Source organism: Pteropus vampyrus, unplaced genomic scaffold (genome assembly GCF_000151845.1).
Source record: "Pteropus vampyrus isolate Shadow unplaced genomic scaffold, Pvam_2.0 Scaffold125, whole genome shotgun sequence".
Taxonomy (NCBI): Eukaryota; Metazoa; Chordata; class Mammalia; order Chiroptera; family Pteropodidae; genus Pteropus; species Pteropus vampyrus.
The window spans coordinates 3,586,869-3,610,088 of record NW_011888906.1 but is presented as its reverse complement, the minus strand read 5'-3'; the positions used below and the strand labels follow the sequence as shown (position 1 = coordinate 3,610,088).

The 23,220-nt window shown below is 43.5% G+C and overlaps 1 pseudogene; it reads left to right on the top strand.

The window, feature by feature from the left end:
• The first annotated feature begins 11,559 nt into the window (after positions 1-11,559).
• LOC111743983 lies at positions 11,560-11,675 on the top strand (annotated as a pseudogene).
• Positions 11,676-23,220: the final 11,545 nt, after the last annotated feature.

Genomic DNA, 23,220 nt, shown 5'->3' with positions numbered 1-23,220 from the left:
AGGCCTTCGCAGTCTGTCCTTTGTATAGTTCTTCAGTCTCATCCTCTGTCATGTCTCTCTCTCTCTCTCTCTCTCTCTCTCTCTCTCTCTCTCTCTCTCACACACACACACACACCGACACCCACTCCCCCACACACATACACACATATACATTTTATACTTACACATATTTATATTCTTTTGGAGCAAATAGAGAGGAAAGCCATGACAGTCATTTAATGATAGTTTCTCAGTGATGTTTGTAGGATGGTATGGTAACTCCTCTTATGAATCCAACTTAACTTAGAGCCCCAGCAGAAGCCAGGAAAAATCCCTTCAGCTGAAGGCACAAACAGGGCATATCTGTGGCTAAGTTGAGGACAGTTTAAGTGAGGGCCTTTCAAATATCTCCTCCACTGGGCCAGAAATCTCAATACCAGGGCCCATACTCTGGGTTCATCAACTCTGTGCACTGCTGTTATACACCGCAATCCATTGAGAAGGGCCCCTCATGAAGCTCCTAAGGCTCTGAAGAAAGGAGCCTTTTTGTTTACCTTTTCCCGCATCCATTTCTTAACTCTTTAGCTGGGGCCTAACACTGACCACCCACAATGCTCTTGCCATCAGCATGAAGCAGTTGCACCTGACAAAAGCCAGGAAGGCAGTGAGCCATGAAAGCATGGGTAAAGCAGGGATCATATGAACATTCATTTTTATTTCTCCTGGGTAAAATCTAGAAGTGAGATTGCTGGGTTATATGGTAACTATACGTTTAACTTCCTAAGAAACGGCCAGACTGTCTTCCGAAGTGAGTGTACTATTTTACATTCTCACCAACAATATGCAAGAGTTCCATCTCCTTGCCAACACTTGGTGTTATCAGACTTTTGAATTTTAGACATTCTAACTGGCATGCCATGTTTTCTCATTTTGCTTCTAACTTGTATTCCATGATGACTAATGATCTTTTCATGTGCATATGAGTTATTCGCATATCTTTTCTTATGAAATGTTTTGCCTGGTTAAAAATTTTGATCTGATTCCATATTGTCAAGTAGTAAGAGTTCATTAAATATTCTGGATACAAGTTTTTTTTTCTCATGTTTATGTATATAAATATTTTTCCAGTATGCACCTTGTTTTTTTTTGTTGTTGTTGTTGTCTCAGTAGTTGCCTTTCTAAGAGAAGATATTTTTAAATTTAATGAAATCCAATTTATCACTTTTAAAAACATGGGTAATTTTTTTTAGGTTACATGTGAGAAATATTTGCCTATTCCAATGTTGCCAAGATTGTCTTCTGTTTCTTATAGACCTTTTATAGTTTTAGCTTTTGCAGTTAGGTCTGTGATCAATTTTTGAGTTAGTTTTATGTGTGGTGTAAGGCAAGGGCCAAGATTCTTCTTCTTTATATTTATTTATTCTTTTAGTACATGCACGTCCAATTATCCCAGCACCATTTGTGGAAAAGACTATCTCTTTCTCATTGGATCACCTGAGCATATTTGTCAAAAGCAACTGAATATATATGTTTCTGAATTCTTCATTGTGTTTTAGTGATCTACACGTCTATACTTACTCTGAGACTATACCGTCTGGATCATAGTAGCTTTATAGTAAATGTTAAATCGGGTCGTGTAAGTCCTCCAAAATGTTCTTCTGCAAAATTATTTTGGCTTTCCTATGTATTTTGCATTTTTATATAAATTTTAGAATTAGTTCGTCAATTTATTAATAAAACTGTTGAGATTTTGATTGCGATTGTATTGACATTATAGATTGGGGTAAATTTACATTTTTATAATTCCAAGTCTTCAGTCCATGAACCCAGTGTAACTTCCCATTTAGTTAAATCTTTTTTTTTTTCTTCTCTCAGCAATGCTTTGCGATTTCGACTGTACATTTCTTGCAAATGTTTTGTTAAATTTATTTCTACGTATTTTATGGTTTTAAAATTTATCCTAAAGTATTTCGTAGATGGTATTTTAAATCTCAGTTTTCAATTTTCTGTTGCTAGTATATAGAGAGGCAATCGATTTCTGTATTTTGACCTTATATATTCCGATTTTGCTATACTACCAGCATTTTTGCAGATTCCTCAGGATCATCTCCATTACGTCATCTATCACATGGGGATAATGTGAATTTATCTTCTTCAGAGGGCTGAGTGAAGACTAACTAAAGTAATATGTCCAAAGGAGTTATCCCAGTTCCTGGCACACACTAACAGCAATGAAACTGATGGTCGTCTTCAACACGGACAAAACCAGTCTGTGCTGTTAGTTGGGCTAGCGGTTACTCGAGAGGCAATGGTGACCAGAAACATGTGAGGTGGGGTGCGAGTGGGGGCTTCTAGAATGCTGGATATGTTCTGTTGTTTTTTTTTTTTTTTTTGATTTGGGTGCTAGTTTGATGGACGTGTTTGGTTTGTAAAAACCAGTGAGTTATGTACTTGTGATATGTGCATTTTTCTATATGTTTATTACGCTTCAATATAAAGTAAAAATAGTCAAATGGCTAATGCTTTCTGAGCTCTCATTATGCACCTGGCCCTGGTACCCTCTCTTTATGTAGCTTATCTCATTGACCCTGAGAGCTGGGTGCTACCACCATCCCATTTTACAGAAGCCAATGCTGAGTGTCTCTCAGAGCCACTTGTCCAAGTTCAGAGTGAGGGTGTGGTGAAGGTCAGGGGTCATTCTAGTTCTTATAACCTTAACCATTGAGTGATATGGACTTGCATTAGGGTTTGGTTGGAAAGTATGTAAAATCCTTAATTCTAAGACTGAGGGATGTTCTTGCGAGTTTGCCTTACTCGGGCAGCACAGGGCGGTTCTGGGAGGCAGTAGGTTTGGGACTGAAAAGGGCAGTGAGAGAGAGGCCTGAGGGGGCTGGGGAGACCCAGCGGGGCCAGCTGGGCTTCCTCACTGCCATTATTGCTCACGGCCGACTCAGTTCCTCAGAACCAACCCCCTCACACAAACACTGAGTAATTGCCCGATCTGGCCTAGTGAACAGGGCAGAGGTGGGGGACGTTTATTTTTCATTAAAAGGTCAGAACGAGATGATGGGAGGTGGTGCTCATCAGGGGCAGCTGCCTCAGAAAATGTGCTGACTGGTCCAAACTTATTCGGCCAAAACACATGTTTCTGGTACCTTCTGCCACCTCTCCGAGCCTCACTTTCTTCAGCCGAAACTATTAATTTTGTCAACCTTACCAAGGTTCTAAAGATGGTTACATGCAGGGATGGGAGAGAGAGGGAGCAGGAGGCAAGTGTTCACATTTTCTTTCTGTCACTTAGGAAATGGATTTTGAGCAAGCTTCTTGCAGCAACCTGGGCCTCAGTTTCCTCATCTGAAAAGTAGAGATATGTTGCCTGTCGCCTGTCCTGTAAGATTGTTGTGGTGAGTCAACTTCATGATAGATATAAAAGTACCTGGTGGCAGCCTAGGGCATGGTAAGTGCGCTGTGAACATCAAAATGTTCGTAAACTATAAAATATTATTAAAGCAGCCTGTACCCAGTCCTGAGTCTACATGTTGCACATCCCTGAGGAGATGACTCTTGGCTGATGAGAGAAGTAGCCCCTTCTAGAAAGCTCTTGTAGGCATTTGCATAGACCAATACCGTGTCTATAGAGCCCATAATGTGACTGAAATGCAGTCAATTGTCTCTTAATTGGGCCACATTGTGACAAATAGCTTCCCTGACTGAACTGAGCATGTGTTTGGGTCTCCTTTCCCCACCCTCACCCCAGAATCCAGTCTTGTCCAAGATGGCAGGCTTCTTGCTCGCTACCACTATCTTACAAGTAAGGCAGGACAAAGGAGAGGGACAGAAAGAATCTCTACTTATGGCTGGGACTTCTGTCTCACTCTTTCTTGTGTGATAAAGACTGGGAAGGCTCTTAGCTGCTGGGCTTGGGGCTTCAAGGACCACCTTGTCCCTGCAGCCTTGGTGAAACTGAATCTCCAAGTCTATAACTAAAATAAGAATAGAGCATCAGGTGAAGGCCAACGTTAGGCTCTGCCCCCAAATTTATGTTCTCTTCCTTGGGACCATGGATAAGCAGGTGGAAGCAGGTTGGGTCTACATACCTCTCATGTTCCCTTCACAAGCTATGCTCTCTCTTACCTCCAGGTCTTGCACCTGCCGTTCCCTAGCTCATTCTGCCTGGAACACACTTCCATTTTCCATTTCCTTCCCATATTGTCTCATGGGATGTTTTAGGATAAACATTATTCCTCCAGGAAGCTTTCTCTGACCCCGTGGGTAAAATCATATGCCTCTCCTCTGTGTCTCTGTGGCCCCCTCTGCTTCGCCATCATAGTATCAAGTGCACTGTATTGTAAGTCCCGGGCGCTTGTCAGTATCCCCTCTCTCATTAGACTATCAACTCCAATAACATAGGATCTCTTATTTATTGTATCCCCAATTTCTGGCACAAGATAGGTGATCAACAAATACTTGTTAAACGAATGAATATCCCATATTGACATCCAAATCATACTTTCATGTGTGATTTGGAGATATCCACCTCGAGTATCCTTAAATAGTAACTGGAGAGACTCTGCAATTTAGGATGAAGATGACAGAAATGTTAGCAGAGAATATTGAGCCCATATTCTAGAATGAGAAACTTATATGGGACATTTGAAGACACTAGTATAGATATACTATGGGGTTCTTTGTAAGCTCGCATTTTATCTTCATGTACCTGGTGCAAACTCAAAATCAGGAACGGTTAAGAGAATGGGTTAAGTCTGGTTATTCTAGTAGACACATCTTCTGACTTCTTTCTGAAGGCATGTTGTTTTTGTCCACACCTGGCTGGCCTCATGTTACTGTTTGTTTGCAGAAAATTCTCAGCTTCTGCTTATGTTCTTGCCCAAAGCTTACTTCATGAACCATCGATGATATTTCTCAATATTTCTAAGAAGTTTTGCTTTCTCTAACATGTTCTGGAGAATGCCTTCACTGGCTTTTTATTCAATGGACCACTCCTTTCCCCCTGCCCACTGTGTCAAGAGCTACCCCCATGATCCATAACTGGGGCTTCTAAACAGTCTGTGGCCCATCTATAATTAGAGTTGTTACAAGGAATGAAGGAGGTGGTAGTAGCCTGCTCTCTTTCTGGAAGAAAAGTAACTTTCTGTGTAAGGTTTGAGCTGAAATGGATTTCCCCACTGAGAGGGGACTTGGACACTGTGACACTTGATAGTAATTCTTTTAACTGTCCCACTCTTTGGAGGCTGATCCTGCATTATTCAGAGATGCTCTCAGCCTTCCTCTTCCCCTCTGACTGTGACCAGTGATCTAATTGGCTCAAAAGTATTCATTCCACCATGTTGGTAAATCCTGAACTATATGCTGGGAATAGCAAGGTAATACACCAGTCACTATTTTTGAGGAATTAAGTCTAGATATAAAACATTTAAATTAACAATAATAAGTAAGAGTTGTTTTAATGGATAACAAAGACATTGGAATTCTAGGAAGTGTGTGCAAAGGCACAGGGGCATAAAAATATCTGGTGTGTTTAAGGAACTGGAAGATGCCCAAAGTGGCAGAAAGCTAGGGAAACTGGGAGAAGTGATGTCTGGAAAAGCCCAAGGTCAGACTGAGGCCAGGGTTTTGAATACTCTGTCAAGCTGCTTGTAGGTGAGAAAGAGCTCTGGGAGTTCCCAAGCAGAGTAACTTTGGCAAAAGGGTGCTTCAGAAAGATCCCTTTGGCAGCTGTTGGTGGGAAGGCCTGAAAGAGGGTAAGACCAGAGGCAGGGATGTCAGAGAGGGTGCTGTGAAAATGCCCACCCCAAAACAGCTATTTTCAGGAGGAGCATCACTACACAAGCTAGTTTCAAGGAAGGTCACTTTTCCAAAACAGGTTTGGATTCTCTCCTTTAGTCCCCTTCTTATGATCACTAAAGCCCCTGACCAGAAAAAATATAGAACCTAGTGGCTTTAGGGAGGGAGGGATAGATGGCAATCACAGTCTATGAAACTTCATGGAGGGTGATAGCTCCAACCTTTTCTCCTCCCTCCCAGGTCTTATCAAGAATGTGTCTCATCCCAGGAGCTCTTGACACTAGTTTCTTAATGAGGCCAGTGACACCTGATTGCACTGGCCGAGAAACTTTGGAAATGTTCTTACCATTAAGAGATTTTAATCGACCTCAGAAAATTTAATCACACTGATGTGGCCAACTGATTTTGCTCTTTACCTTGAGCAAGCCTCTGTAATTTGTTTTGGCCTCAGTTTCTCCATCTGCAAATGGAAAAGGCCAAGTGAATCTAAGGCCTTTCATCTTTACTTATCTAGGGATCCTAAGCTCTAGCTTCTGGATTCACCCCCAACAGTGCCTGTGACTGATCAGTCACTGTGACCGGTCCTTTGGCATTATCTTACCACATTCTCTAAGTCAACCTTTGGCAAACCCACTGGCTGCGTTTGTGTTTGCTGATTCAAGAGAATACACTTGGTAGGCTCTGGAGAAACCGTGTACAGGAATTTTGTAAATGTGATGTGAGGATGAAGGTTGTGCTTTTACTCATCATTGGAAAAGAAAAGGAGGAATAGGGGTATATGTGGATTGTTGACTATGAGAACTTGGGCCAAGGGACTAGGTTTGGCTTCCACCACTTGGAAAATGGACTTTTATTCCTGGGTGTCCTGCATGTTAATTCTGGACTTTTATTCCGTAATAATTATTTGAATTTCAGTGGTTCCTAAATTCTCTGCTGAATTCCCATATCATTCCAGAATACTCTTTCTGGGTTCCAACTCAACTAAGACCCTCTCCAGGCCAGAATTCACTTGTGACTTTTGAGAAAGTGTTTCCTGTCTTCGGGCAACCTCCTCTTCTGTATCTTTCAGCTCCTTTAACTCAACAAGTCCCAGCCTGAAAGTAATCCTCTTTCCTGCCCAACTCGCTCTCCTTTATTCCCTGCTTCAGGAATGACACCGTTCTCCACCCAATCACCAAGGCTAGAAACCTGGGAGTCATCTTGGACTCCTCCCTGACCCTCAAAGCTACTTCCATTAATCATCACATTCTGACTGTTGGCCCCTGAAATTTGTCTACTGTATACCCTGTTCTCTCCTACCCAATGGCTCCCTACCCCAGTTTGGTTCTGACTCTCTTGATCTCCTTCTGGGTAATCAAAATTACCTCCTATTATTTGGTTTCTCACCCACCAGTCTCCTCTTCTTTCAGGTTAACTTTCCTTCTGCTACTATAGTGATTTTTCTAAACCCTCAATCTGGCCACATCTCTCTCCTGCTTGAGATATTACGTGAAGTCTTCATGGCTTATAGAATAAAGTTCAAATTTTCTGGCCTTACATATGAAGTCAGCCACAACAGAGACCATCTGATGTTTCCTGGATTCATTTTTTTTTTTTTTTTACAAAGCTCTTTGCTTTCCTTATCTTGATCCTGCTGCTTGGTTTGTCCATCCTCCCCATACTTTTCTATTTGACTCTGGTGACCTTCGATCCCTGTTGACCTCTCAAGCCTCATACCTTATCGTTCTCCCCCTACCTTCATGCAAGCCTTGCTGCTGGCATCCAGAGTGGTTACCTCATCCCCTGAACAGCCTACTGAGATGGCCATACCTATTTACTCTGAGGGCTTTGAGATGGCTGATGAGACCTTCTCTTGCATCTGATGAATGTGCGATGTGCTCCTCTGGGCTGGCCTTAAGCCATGCGGACAAGGGATGCACATTCCTTATGTGAATGGGACTCCTCTTTTTTCTTTTCCCATGGACCCTTCATCTGTGCTCCCTGCTGCTACCTGTGAGTGGAAGGCCATCATGTGGTCAAGATTGAAAGAGGTCACATTCTAGGAATGTGGTGATTATAGCTAAAAGAGTTCTAGCTATGATTGGAAGATGTGTTTTTCCACGTGTAGGCTATAAAATTTCAAGTGGTAAATGGAAAATGGACATAACTGGAAAATGAACTAAGATTCCCATTTTCCTACATATTCTAGGTAAGGCTGGCATTTTTGGTCTTCATCAATGAAGCTTAGTAACAACTTTGAGTCATTGGAAGGTATTCATAGGTGGCACAATGGATGAGGCAGCATCGTGAGTAATGATGTAACCGGCATTAAAAATGTTATTAAGAAACCGCAAAGACACGAAGATCTATATTGTTTCCAAATGAGTATAGCATTCTGAAACGCCTTTGAGAGCAAATACAGCATTGATACTTATTTTTTCTCATGGTGATAAATAAAAAACTAGCCAGAAATGGTGCATTTGGCAATAAAGAACACAAAGAGATGGTTTTTTGACATGAACAGGAAGATATGGTGCCTGCACCCTAAGAAAAATCTTCATGTGCACTATTGGACAGTAAACAAGTACATAATTACCTCTTCTCTACCCATTATTCTAAGTCTTCATTGATAAATTACTATGCCTCACATGGGCCCATGAATTTAGAATATATTTTTAAATTAAATTGATTATTTGTCAGGATCTCACAGAAACAATTTGCTTAGGGCCCCACACATCCTAGACAGCTCTGCTTTGGAGGATGACTTTATATATATATCTTGAAATGCCCCTGCTTCCCCAAAGGGAACATTATGCATGCCACATAGCCTATATTTTATGTTGGATTATCTCAAAGAACTCTCCAAATCTGGTGGATGTCTGTCTGTCTGTTTTTAAGTGATGTAATAGCAGGAGTTCAGACAGACACAACTCTATTCACCAAAGAGAAAATTCAGCAAAAGCATGTCCCTAATGGACTGCCATAAAGGTACCCTGTTGTGCAGCTCTGTGAGAGTGAGTAGAATTATTTCCCTAATTTTAGTGATAAAGCTCACACTGTTAGTAAGAGATGAAATGGTGGAGTTCAAGGCCCTATGATTCTGAGCCCAGCATCCATGTTCCTTCCATTGTATAATCCCAGTATGGGTGGAGTGGAAAGCAATGTGACTCCATAGCGTCATCTCCGATGAGCTTGGGTTTTAAAAACACAAATACTAAGAAAGGGCACACAGCCAGACACCTGGGGAAATGGCCCATGTTTACAAGAACCGTGTCTGAAAGCTAAACTCAGTAGCAGCTAAGGCTTTGAAACAAACTCAAAATAAAAAGGAAGGTTTTTGTGGGGCTGTTTGGGGACAGATAGCAGAGAAGGAAAGGGAGTCCACAGCATGGAGATGATTGCACAGTGTTGACAGCTTTCAAAGAGAATTGTGAGAACTGCTCAATTCATCAAGGTGAAAGCCCTTAATCTGGAAAGATTGAAACTCAAGATAGGAAAAAGGCGAAAGGCACACCTCACTGTTCTTAATTAATTCAGGTCTTCGATCCCACATGAATTGTAGCTCAGGGTCCTGAAAGGACTTGCAGAAGTCTTTATGAAGTCCCTGTCAGTCTTATTCGAAGAACTGTGAAGGGGAATAGATACCAGAAGACTGGGGGTGGGCATGTCTTATCTTGATTTTTGAAACCTGGGTTCTAGAAATTATAGGCTTAAGACCAGTCTCTGGCAATGAACCAGAAATGACTATTTAGATGGTGTAGGGGTTATGTGGATTAAGAAAAGGAAGTAGAAATCACTTTGGAGCCATCATAGGTTCATTAAGTACCAGTAATTCCAAAATATCATGCTTTCTCTTTTGAAAAGTAAGATTTCTAGATCAGTGCTGTGGATATTTGTTATTATGTTTAACTACCCACCTTTTGGAACAATTTGGGAGAATTCTCTCCTCTACAGATCTTGGCAAGATGTGAAACCTGTCATCCATAAAGAAATGTAGATGCCACATGCTCAATTTCCCAGTCTCCTTTGCAGCAAGAGCATTTGTAGATGCTCTAGTTTTGGACAGTCAGAGGCAGCCACCCATGACTTGAAGTTGGGCTTAAGAAATGTCAAGAACAAGGGCTGGCAGGTGGAGAATCAACCCTGTTAGTTGAGTTTCTAGGGGCAGTGGTGGCTGCAACACTCATGGGAGAGTCCTGTGTCCATGCCAATGGGATTAGGGGAACAGTAGCAAGTAGTAATTCTGCCATATGATTTGGTGGGCTGTTCTTGGCTGCTTGATGAATGACCAGTCTTCATCCTCTCAGAGGCTTTGTGAGCTTCATAATAGCCTTTTAACAAATACTTTCTAAGCCTAAGTCAACCAGAGCCAGTTTTTCTTGCTTGCAACTAATAATAACACAGCTATATCTGGTGAGTCTAGGTAATGCCATAGACATTGTATCTTGATTGTAGCTGGCATTTGTTAAAGATTCCCATGTTAAAATTAATAACAAGATGAAGTATAGTGGTTTGCAAGATATTTAACTCAGGCGGATGAGATGTTTATGTCCCTCAATGTTTCATAATTTATCCAAGCTGGTCTCCAAAGAGGTCTCTAGTGACAATCTATGACAGGAAGGATAATGGTCCTTCGAAGGTGTCCATGTCCTAATTCCCGGAGACTGTTAAGGTACATGGCAAAAGGGAATTAAAGTCGCAGGTGGAATTAAGGCTGCTAAGCAACTGTCCTCAAAGTAGGGAGCTAATTCTGGGTTATTCAGATAGGACCAATGTAATCACCTGGGTTGTTAACATTTCTGGTTTTGAAAAGGGTGGAAAGAGCCCATGAGCCAAGGAATGTGGGTGGCCTCTAGAAACTGGATAAAGCAAGAAAACAGATTCTCCCTTAGAGTTTCCAGAAGGAAGGCAACTCTGTCAACACCTTGATTTTAGCTTTAAAAGTGAGATCCCTTTTAAAGGTTTTATCTATGGAGCTGTAAGATAATATTTTGTATTGTTTAAGCACTAAGTTTGTTACAGCAGCAATGAGAACTAATACACATTCCATATGTCTCTTCAATTAGCCTCTTCTAGTGGAACATTTATTGATGATATGAATCAATAGTTTTCAAAGTAGACTGGACAGAATGCTAAGGCTTTAATGGGGTCTCTCAGGGGCTACCAAGAAGAGGTATAGGAAAGGGACAGGCAGAGGCAATGGAACTCTGCAACACCCACCCATGTTGCCACTAGAGCAATACTGCCTTTATCTGTTTTAAATATTGGGGTCCTAAGAAAAATGTTTGAGATCCATCACTAACGTCATAAATAAAGGTAATGATTATAATAATAAGAGATAACACTTACTAAACATTTATGTAGACCAGACACAATACTTAGCTCTTTATCTTATTTCATTCTTACAATAAATTAATCTTACAAGGTAGATATCATCTTTGCAGATGGGGAAACTGCGGATCAGAGAAATTAAGTCACTCAACCAAGGTCCCACAGCTTGTAAGGGGCAGAGAGGATATTTTAACTTGGACAGTCTGACTGTAGTGCCTATACCCTTAGGCAAGTGGATCAAATATTTGATTGGAAAAAGCTAGTTGGAACAATTCAGAATCCAAATGTATTTTTTATGACGAAAGATATTTACTTGGGAAAGAGGCAAAATCCTGCATTTGGGTTCAAAAACAATTACATCAAAACATGGGTAATTTGGATGTGGTTCCATAGTGTAGCAGTTAGCACGTCTGCTTTGCACGCAGAAGGTTCTGGGTTCACACCCCAGTGGAGCCACAGTCCATGGTCTATGGCCATGCCACCCTGAACAAGCCCGATGTCTGATCTCGGAAGCTAAGCAAGGTCGGGCCTGGTTAGTACTTGGATGGGAGACCCCCTATGAAGCCCAGGTGCTGTAGGCAAAAAAAAAAAAAAAAAAAAAAAAAACCATGGGTAATTCAAGGGAGTTAATCAGATTATTTGTGGGTTTGTTGCAGAGAGGTGTTTGCAGTAGGTGGAAAGTCACTGCATTCTGGGTATATTTCAAGTGTAAGATTCTGGGACCCTGTGAGAAGAAGTCCTTTACGCAACAGAACAGGCTGCCTTGTGATGTCGTGCGCTCTCTGTCATTGGTAGCAGTCAAGAAAAGACTGAGTTTGTGCTGGTGGGGAGTTGATGTAGAGTCTCCTTAAAAGATAAGATTCTAAGACCTAAGGGTTACCGTGCATAGGGCCAAGTGTTTGGGACTCTTAGTGCTTAGTTTAAGGGACTCTATTTTCCCTAGACTCACAAGGCAAAGGAAATTCCAGACTGACATTTTGCCTCTGGATGGGACATCCAACGTAGGGAGTTTGGGTTTTGTCCTAGAGAAAATGGGGATCTATTGCAGGTGTTTAAGCAGCAACCTGGTATGAACAGATTTGCATTTTTGAGGGGTGAGTTTATCATAGGGCGAGAAACTGGAGCAGGGAGAGCAGATTTCTGGGCCAGAGTAGACGGAGCCAGAAGCCTTGGGCTGAGATGGGAAAGGAGAGGGCGGAGACTAGGACCACATCCAGGTGAGGCCCGGGCTGGGTGGAGCTGTCCAGAACAGGCAGTGCTGCTGCCTCCGGACTGCAGGAACTCTGGGGCACGAGGAAGGCCCACGGGGAAGCATGTCTGGGGAGGAGTCCTGTGGGAAGTGGGTCAGACCTGGACGACTCCACAGATGGAGTAGGTCAGGAGCTGGAGATCCACGTCAAGACAGGTGGAGCCCTTTAATCTCTACCTGTGATTTGGGGACTTGATGAGGACAAATGAGTACCTGGCTATGGCATGGGTCTGGCTTCTGAGTGAGATGTGGGTTTCTGGGTGGGCTGGAGGCAGCAGAGAGAAGCTGTCTGGCTGTGAATCCCATCACTCAGGAATCCCTGCACCACCACCTCCCTACTTGTCAACGATTCTGCATTTACCAAATATGAATGGGCACACACAATTCTGGGAGATAAGTTCTCTTCTCAGAAAGCATTCACCAGCCACCACCTCCCATTGGCCTTCACGATAAACCAGTTCACTCTCTTCAGGAATTCAACCACTTCCACCTCTCATCCTAGGACATCATGTTCCCTATAGCCAGTGCTGTAATCTGTTAGTCTTTTAATTGTATCTCATTAACACTCTAGCTCTCCTTTCTCACACATGAAACTCTCAGTTTCCTTATCTGTAAAATGGAGATGATAGTATTGACCCTTATGGTACAGATAGGTATTGCATGTATTGCATGTAAAATTCTTGGCACCTAGTAAACACTCAATATGAGTTAGTTGTCAGGGAAGAGACACTAAACCAAATAACCGAGGATTCAGGTTACTCTCATGGAATCAGATGGTACTGATAAGGCTTGACGAGGCTTTGAGGGGAGGAGGGTAGAGAGAGGAGAGAGGCGTAAAAATGGAAGTGAGACCAGGAGCACAAGGGAACAGAGTCAAGACGGATCAGAATGATAGTTCGGTATGTGCCAAAGCCAAGGGTAGGGGTGGCCTAACACCACGTATCCAAATGTACCTGCTCATGTCTACCTGAGTTTGACTCCCAGGTAACCTAACTGCTGGGCTCGGAATGAGTCAGCATCGATGTATACATCTGTGTTCATTGCAACCATCTATGGAGTCTGGAACACATAGTTCCATTTTTGTTTTCATTTACACACCATATGACATTGCACAATCCACTTCCCCTCTCTCCATGTAAATATCTTTAGCTGTGATCCCTTTTAACTTTGACATTCTAGGATACTGAGCCAATTGTCTGATGGAAAGTTCTCCCCGACAAAATAAATCAAACTTAATGACAGTTTTAGATGACTTCTATGGAGGGTCTACAATGTGCCAAGTCATGGGCCAGGCAGTTTTTTACCCATAGATGCATTTTATTCAGAGCAGGTCTACAATCGTGGGGGCTCCGAACCCCCGCTTTGATAGTACTAACTGTATATCATCATCTTCTTGTCTTATTGCATTGGTTGAATGGTTTCATTTTCCTAGTGCTCTCAAGCCCTCTCAACATTGATTTCAGTTTTCTTTCAATCTGAAGCCTCAGATTGCCTCAGGAAATTCCCCTCTTGAATGTACCCTCCCCCGATTCTTTTTGGTTTGTGATATTTCTAGGATAACAGGTCTTAGCTGTTCAGCATGTCATAGAAGACACCTTTTTAGACATCGCTAGATTATTGACAGTGCCATGATTCTAGATATCTTGAATCAGGGTCTCGCTAATACACAGAAAACTGAGGTCAGGAATAACCCTCAGAGGGTGACACTGGCAAGATCTAGACAGGCACCAGAGACCATCCGAGCAGGCTGGGTTCCAGAAGCCAGTAATAATAATGGTTACCATTAATTAAGCATATTTTCCAGGCACTGGGTTAACCCAATAGTTCTCAATCAGGAATTAGTTCGGGGGACTTTTGCAGTGTCTAGAGATACTTTTTAGTTGTCACAACTGAGGGGTAGGTGTGCTACTGGCATCTAGTGGGTGGAGGCTGGGAATTCTGCTAAGTGCCCTATAATGCACAGAACAGCCTACACAACCCATAATTTTCTAGCCTGAAATGTCACTAGTGCTGGGGTTGAGAAACTTTGGGTTAAACCTTTTGCATGCGTTACCTTGTTTAGTCATCAAACCAACCCTGTGAAGCGGGTGCTATTATTATTACCATCCCTTTTTTATAAATGGGGAAACTGCGCATTAGCTACATGAAGAAATTTGCCTAAGTTCACTAAACTAGAAAGTGCCAGAGGTAGGTTATGATCCCAAGTTTGGCTGTAACTCTAAAGCCTGTGCACATCCAATTACTTTGTGGGGAACTAAAAGATCAGGCCACCTGAGCATTTAGGTCAGGAAAAAGGAGTATGGCTTGGCTACTGGTTCTCAGAAGTATCTGCAAAGGCCAGAGCCCCAGTGAGGCCCAGTACCCACCAAGTCTTGCTGCCATTGCAAGGAAACAAGCAAGCTCAGCCCCCACCTGCTGAAGGCAGGGTCTCCCAGGGGTCCTTGGATTTGCCTGAGGGAGCTGATCTTGATTATTGTCAGCTAAGCTGAGCTAGGAAAGGTAGGAACACCATTCCAGTAACTTCAACATCACACTCCCACTGTTTTGACCTCTGCAGCTTTGGAATTAAGTCCAGGGAGGAGGCCGGCCGACAGCTGGCTGCACATGCTCACAGCCAAGTGAGAGATGCGGCAACTGGCCAGAAGTCAGGTCAACTCCTCCAAGTTATCTGCAAACATACTCAGTATATCAGCACAATGGGGAGTTGACAAACGCATGGACACAGGCCTGGCACATTGTAGACCCCTGATAAGGAGCAAATAAATAAATCAAATCGGTGCATGAATACATCTTCCATGAGCTCAAACCTTGGAATACAGTGTAAGGGCTGGGCATAGGTCAAGAGGGGAGTCAGGGCCAGGCCAGTGGAGTGATGCATTGGTGGACGGGACAGTGCCAAGTCCTCCAGAGGGGTCAGCAGAGCAGCAGCTGCAGCTGCATCTTCCAGAACACAAGCCACAAGAGACTATGGGGAAGTCTGACTTCAAGCACCTTGGAGGCCTGATTAATTTTTGGACTGCATCATTGGAATGCTTTGGCAACTAGGCCTTAAATTCGGTGACCTCCAGACCCAGAGGCAGCAGAGCCTGGAGCCTTCCTCCCCAGGACCTCCCCTGGATGAGGACTGAGGCTACAAATGGACTCAGGAATTTAGTTTATTGTTCTTAAGGTGGGAATAATTCTCAATATTCTGGTTTCCTCTTTCTAGACCCTTTCAAAGACTCTATTTAAATAGATAAATTGGCTTCATGGAATTAGAAGAAACCAACAAATAACTCTGGGATCTTTTTTTTTCCCCGCTCTCTATGGATTAAGAGAGGAGGGGGCAAGGGGAGAAAGGGAACTGAAATTCAATGATGGTTTACTTTGGGTTGAGTGCTTTCCATGGTCACATTAAAGAGGTGACAGAGTGCCCTTCCTCAAAAGCATGGCTCCAGGCAGACCTGGGTCACCAGAGACTTGGATATGTGTCTTAACTTCCCTAAACATCAGTTTACTCATTAGTAAAATGGAGAAAATATTTGTACCTACTTTCTAGAGTTGTGATAAAGATTTAATGAACTAGTGCAGAAGACGTACTTAGCCCAGCAGCTGGCCCAGAATAAGTGCTTACTAAATGTTAGCTCTCGTTATTGTTATTTTAAATTAATTACTCTCACCCTCCCTGAGAGCTGGGACTTATTGTCTCCATTTTACATATGAGCAAACCAAGTCTTAGAAGGGTTAACTCGGCGCAGCTTTGCTCTCAGTTCCTCTGGCAAGTCTCTGCCAACCACTAAGTATGGGTCAGTGTCCCCTCTCTGTGCAGCCCAGGCCCCTGCACTTCCTTCTAAGCTTCGATTGCCCCTACCACACTGTAGGTCCATGCGGACAGTCTCTGCACACAAAGGATCAATCTCTGCTGTGATACCGGCACCTAACAGAGTACCTTGTGCGTGGAGAAAGCTGAATGTACATCAGCTGACTGCTATCATTTAAGGCCATTGGACCCAGTGATCTGAAGTTGGTTTAGTCTTTTTCTCACAGCGAAGTGGAGCATATATGTGTGTATGTGTGTTCCTTCCTAGGAACGATGAATAAAGAGGGTGACCAGACATCCTTTAGATGTTAGCAAGGCTCTTCTCTTTGGCATAGCGACAATGGCAAACGTAGCCCACTTTCCCTTTTTTTGTTGCCCACCTCCACCAATTTCTACACAAGTTAAGGTTCCCAAAGAGATAAAGTGAATGTGCCATTTATATAGGAGTTGGGAGTCAGTTTTGTACTTCCTTGGTGCAGAAATAGATAAATTACAACGAATCCTTGCACCTTAAAGGGAAATAATGGCTGATTTCAGCATAAGGGCATGAATCGTTTAGCAACTTTCAATTCTATTCCTCCACTTTTCTCTTCTAGCTCATCACATGTTTTAGCATCAGTGTTTTTGTGCTGTTTTTTACCAACTAAATCACTGACCACTGTGATGGTTTTGTCGACTTGACTGAGCACAGGAGTGCTCAGATATTTGGCCAAACATTCTTTTGGGTGTTTCTGTGAGGATGTTTCTGGATGAGGTTAGCATTTAAATTGGTAGACCGAGTAAAACAGACTGCCCTCCCTAATGTGGGTGGGCCTCATCTAATCAGTTGAAGGCCTGACTAGAACTAAAAGTTGACCTTCCCTCTACTAGGAGAGAATTCTGCTTGATTTCCTGCTTGATTGCCTTTGAACTGGAACATTGGCTTTTTTTCCTACCTTTGGACTCAAATTAAAATATTGGTTTTCCTGGGTCTTGAGCCTGCTGGCTTTCAGATGGAAACTACATCTGGGTCTCCTGGTCTCAGGGCTTTGGACTCAGCCTGGAACTAAACCATTTACTCTCTTGAATCTCTAGCTTGCTGACTCATCCTGCAGATCTTGAGACATGCCTGCCTCCGTAATCATGTGCGTCAGTTTCTTCTGTATTCCTACGGGTTCTGTCTCTCTGGAGAACCCTGACTAATACAACCAATCAATGATTTGTGTTTTCATGGGAAAGATCCAACAACAGAGATAAAAAAATGTACAAATGGCTGCCACCCTGGGCATACAGGTGGGTGGGTAGTCTAGGTCAAACAGGTAATAAATATCTAGGTTATAGAAAACATTCCTGGAAGACTGAACTACATGTTTAAAAGCATGCAAAGACATGATCTGTTTAGGAAAAGCCCAATAGTTCACCATGCCCAGAACCTGGTCTAGGTGCTGAAGTAGTGACTTGGCAGAGAGAGGTTGTTGGGAGATGAGAATAAAAAGGCTTTGACAGATGGGATCTGGCAGCAGTAAGGAAGGAAAGGAGGCCTTAGAACAGGGGAGTGACATGTCCAACTGTGCGCTTTAGAAAGATCACCCTGGCTGCAGCGAGGAGAATGGACTAGAAAAGGTGAGGCTAAAACAGGGAGCAGGAGTAGGAGCCTGCCACTGTAACCCAGGGAGCAATGGCCAGCTCCTGGATTCAGGCCTGGTCATGGGCATGGACAGGAGGGGCAATGTGGGGGATATTTAGGAGGTAGAGGTGGCAGAGCATGGGGGCTGGTTGGATGTGGAGCGAGCTGGAGAAATTCCAAGGAAGCTGGGAGAATTTCAAGGTTTCTGGCTTGAATGACTGGAAAGATTGTAAGACTGACAACAGTTTGTTATAATTAGTGGAGTCCTTTGTTTCTATGTTTTGTAAAATGAATCAGAAAGATGTCGTTGTAAATTGTTTTTCACCCCTCCTGTTTCTTTGCCCCTTTGAAGTGTATCTTTGCAGCTCCTGCCATCAAAAGACAGAGTCTGTTTCCCCACCTGTTAAATCTGGGTTGGCCTTGTACTTGCTTTGGCCAAGAGAAAGCGGTGGAAGTGGTAGTGTGCCAGGTCTGAGTTGAGGCTGTGGGTTTTAGCACCCTGCCCACCTGTCATGTGACCAAGGCTAGCCTGCTGGATGGTGAGAGACTGAGTGGAGCCGAAACCAGCCACCCCAGCTGAAGACACCCTAGACCAGCCAGCCCCCAGCTGACGGGCAGCTGACTGAAAATCTCTGTGTGAGCCCAGCCAAGAAGAGTTGCCCAGCTAAGCCCAGCTCAAGCTACTATCCACAGAATCGTGAGCTAAATACACGACTGTTGTTTTAAGCCACTAGAGTTTTGGGTGGCCTGTTAGACAGCGAAAGTGATATGGTACATATACTTGTGAAATAGATGTAGATCTTGGTGTATGGGAGCTGTATGCTGTCATTATTATATGATCATAACTGAACTCTGTGGGTGCTGATACAGGACTAAATTAGAATAAGAAAGGATTAATCCTGTCATAAATTTCTCAGAATTTTTCCTTAATGAATCAGTCAGCGTACATTTTTCCAGAAAATACATTCTCGATGACCTCAGTTTTTATCGTTGTCACAGTGCGGTTGGGCTATGTTTGAAGATACACAAGGTGACTAACAGTCCTGGTTTGTCCTGGACTTTCCTGGTTTTAGTACTGAAAGACTCACATCCTTGGAAACCTTTCTGTTTCAGATAAACCAGGTGGTGGGTCACTGTACATCTACATGTCACTCCGCTGTTCGCAGGTCGGCTGTACACTCTTTCACCTGCTGGCTTCTGACATTGGTGGGCTTTAGTGTTGTGCATTTTATGGACGGTGCATAAGAGATCCAGCAACTCTGAAGTGCCCACTCAGGATCACCCAGCTGGACGGCAGCAAAGAGAGGAGCTGAATACTGGACAGCTTGATGCTTGTGTCTGAGCCTGCTTCTCCACTCCTGCTGCTTTGCGGGCAGTTTCGCCAAGCCCTCGTGCCTGAGCCATGAAAGTGGGAGGCTGCATCTTAGACACACACCGGGTGCTGCAAACATCTCTCCATTTTGGTTATTTACAAACACATCTTGACACCAGGAGAGAAGAGCTTGTGGCTTATTCTGTAGTTGACTTTATGTAGAGAGGCCACTCAGGCCACTGCCAACCCTGACCCAACCCTCCAAGGCCAGAAGAGCTGCCACCTAAGATTTGAAAATGGCAAAGCGGATGAGACTCTGCTCCAGAGAAAGACCTCAGAGAATCCAGAAAAAGATGAGGCGGGGAGGGGAAAGGGACAGGAATAGAAAATTGGTTTCATCTCTTTCAGGAACCTTGTCGACTTTTTATCGTGAACTCTTTGTTTTAAAAAAAAAAAAAAATCCGTTTTTCATACATTCAGAATTCCAAGCTGCCGAAAATTTCCTCCTGTGATGAGACGCATTCAGAACAAAAACGTGCGGCCTGATCTGTCTTTCCCTGAAATCAAAGGCACTGTTCTAAAGAGACCGCATTTGCCACACAAAGGTAGCAGATGTTTGCCAAGATTATAGCTGCACAAGCATTTGCACGTTCAATCTTGGGAGCATTTTGGTTTTTGAAAAGAGAAACGGTTTTGTGTCCTTCCGTGATGCACAGAAGCTTCTTGAGTTGCGGCTCAGGTGGGGTGTGGCCGAAGGCAGGTTTGTGAACCTGGCCTTCTACACTTCAGACGGCTCTGCAGAATAAGATTGGGCCAAAGTACAGGGTGGGTAGGATAATCGTGTCATCAAGTGCTCACTGAGCAGCACCTCGTGTATATCCAGAATGATGTCGAGTCTTAGGGGTGAGGATGCAGGGCCTTCAAGGTGTTGCAATGTTAATTCTTGCCCTCAAAGACTTTCTAGTCTAATTTCTAGACCCACAAATTTGAAACGCTGATGCTAAAGCTGAACTCGATTGAACTTCCCAAACGTCCTTCCCTTCTCTCATTCCCGCCTCTTCATCTCCCATGCAGGCTCCCCGGTCTCTCCCTTTCTCTCATCCCTGGAATATAATCGGTCACTGAATCCCACATATTCTATCTATTTGAGTTCCAAAAATGGAACTCAAAATCCACCCTCTTTTCCCATTCACAACATACATTTAATCCCGTCTCCTCACCCCATCCCACACTGTTTGTAATGTTCTGTTCTCAGGTCACACTAGAAGCCACTGGAGGTTAGATCAAGCTTTACTTTTCCAGTAGTTAGCACAGGGCCTGGCATCTATTTGGGGTTCATTCATTTTCTTGAATAAATGAAGATGTGAAGATATAAATGATGGAATCTTCCTTAACCATATCCCACCATGCCCTCAGATCCCTCTGTTGGTGCAGGCCTTATTATTATTATTTTTAACATGACAACTCATTCATTCTTCAAGACTGTGCCCATATTAACTCCTCCAGGAAGACTTCCCTGATACCCTTAGCCTGTGTGGCTTATTCAGTTCTTTCTTTGCTCTTCCACAGCACCCTGTGCTTGTGCACATCAGAAGAAAAAAAAAAACAAAACAAAACATCAATGACTATACGTCTGGTTTCTTATTTGTCTTTGCCAGGGATAGCAAGTAGATTTGATTTTGGAATTCTGTTCTGCCTGATGTTGCTGCCTGAAGCAGTGTCGAGCTGGGTTATGATGGTGCCTTTTCAGCATTGGATTCAGCCTGCTGGCTAGTGTGGTTTCTGGAACATTAAGTCTGGTCAGTGTAGAGAGGTGAAAGCTTATGATCCCAAGGCCTGCATGGGGATGGTGCTCGAAGCTGTCCCTTAGCTTCTGTTCTGTTCCCTGTGCGAGGTGGTGGATAATAGAGGAAGTTCTCTTGATTCATAGCTTACTCCACGCCAGGCAGATGCTAGGCACAAGGCACGATACTCTGATAGTTATGGGTGTAGACTTTGGGTATAGAAAATTTGGGTTGGGATTCCCACTTTATCACTTCTAGCAACTTACTCAGCTTTTTGGAGCTCCAGTTTCCTTAAAAGGAAAAGAAGATCCATGCTAAAAGCCAGCCTTTGTAGAGGTGCAGTGTGTTTTTTGTTATCTAATTTTCACAGCCACGATGAGGTAGGTTCCGTCGCCACTCTGTGTTACAGATGAAACTGAGGCTCAGAGGCTTGGGTGACGTGTCCAAGGTCACCTACTGGAAGGCTCTGAGTCTAAATGGAAACCCAGACAGGCTGACTTCACATCCAATACTCTTAGCCATGACCCTCATTAATCACTTCCTGATAAGAAGTTTTGAAAAGATTACATACATTAATTTTTTAAAAAATGGGGCCCTAAATGCTCCATAAGTGATAGCTTTAAAAGAAAATTTTATTTTGAGTTTGCAGAATGGAAGGACTTACATTCCAAGAAAAAATTAAAAGGGCTCTCGTCACTCTGAACATGAGATAATTTAATTTTAGGGATAATTTATTTTTATGCTATAAACTTCAAAGAAGAAGAAAAGATGTCTTATAAAAAATATGAAAGTTGGCTGTCTGCAAAATGGAGGTGGCTTTAGAAGGTTTTAAAGACAGAAGATTGGGAATTAATTTCGAAGACTTCATAGAAAAAGGAATAGGTAAACATTCTTAGAGATCCAGGGACTCAAAATAGACTTACACTAGAGATGTAAGACATACCAGCACGAAGAATGTGAGGATGGAGGAAAGACATGTAGCTCTTTCCTTTTGAACCCTGCGCTCAGATTCAGAAATTCGGCCGGATGCTGTGTCGTAACTCTGCACCCTTGAGCTTTGCCCTCTCTACTTTTCTCAGCTACTCTTCTGTTTCTGCAACTTCACTGAGACCAAGAAACATCGTTCCTTACTATTTTTATTGGTCCCTTAATACAGGTTATATCATTTAATTCAGGAAAGTGGGGATGAGTAGACGCAACGCCGTGAGTGGACTTGCGCGGTGGGACTCCTCCTCCTGAGTCCCCTCAGACAACTCTTCCGCCTGGCACGGGAGTTCGCTCCGCCAGAGCAGAACTGGGACTGACACAGGCCCTCGCACCTGCATTGCTGTTTCCCCTGGCTGTGCGGAATCCCCTGGAATTTTCTGTGGTTTGGGGCAAGGGCTGCATCAGAAGGCCCCCGTAGGCCCTTGTCCTCTCTCCAGTGCTTCCTTCCGAGCAATACCAGAGTGAGGCTTTGAGTCGTCACTCGAGGGTCCCCATGAGGTCGCACTATAGAGCAGGGGCTAAGCCTCCCCAGGCCACGCCTGGTTCCAGAACCTTCTTGCCTGCCTTTTTCTTTAGGGAAGTCTCTCAGATCCTTGGGCAGAAAACCAAGAATGAGTGAGTCTTCCTCTTTCAAGATAGCTTTTTCCATTGGCCAAAAGGCTAAGACAAAGGGACAGGCTGTGGCAGAAAGGGCCCTGACATGTCACACTCTTGGTTCTGGCCTTGCTTTTTTTAGCAAAAGAACTCTTTCCCATGGTGAGGGGAGAAGTCAGACTTTCCTGTTCCTCTTGGGCCGGGCATGAAGCAATCTTCGGCCCTGATGTTGACACCAAGTCAAACCCCAGACCTTCTCTCTGGGCCTGGCTCCTCGGTCTTCTGAAAGAAAATGGTCAACTGACCAGGGGTTCCACAGCTGCAAGAACTGTGCCCGGCCACAGCCGGGAGGGAGAAGAGTGAGGAATAAAGGCGGAAGCCTAGACCCTGGGCACACAGCTTGACTTGGCTCTCAGCTCCACCATGCATCGGCTGGGAGGCTTTGGACAAGTTACTTAACCTTTCTGAGTCTAGGTCTCTCCACCAGAAAATGAGGGAAATTGTGCTATATGCACGAAGGGTTGTTTATAGGAAAAAAGAAGAAAATCTATGTTGAGACCTTAGTGTAGGCTTGCCATATAGTAAACCCTCGATAGACATTGGTTACTCCCAAGGTTATTGAAGGTTGCACCTGAATCTCTAGTTTGAAGAATCATCCGAACGCACAGTATTTGTAAGAACTTTTCTCCTAGAGAGGTTGGGCTCTGGATTCCATGAGAACTGCGTTTGGATCCCAGCACCCCCACTTAGCGGTAAGCAGTGTGAACTTGGAAATGGTAATTTTCTTCTTTGAGT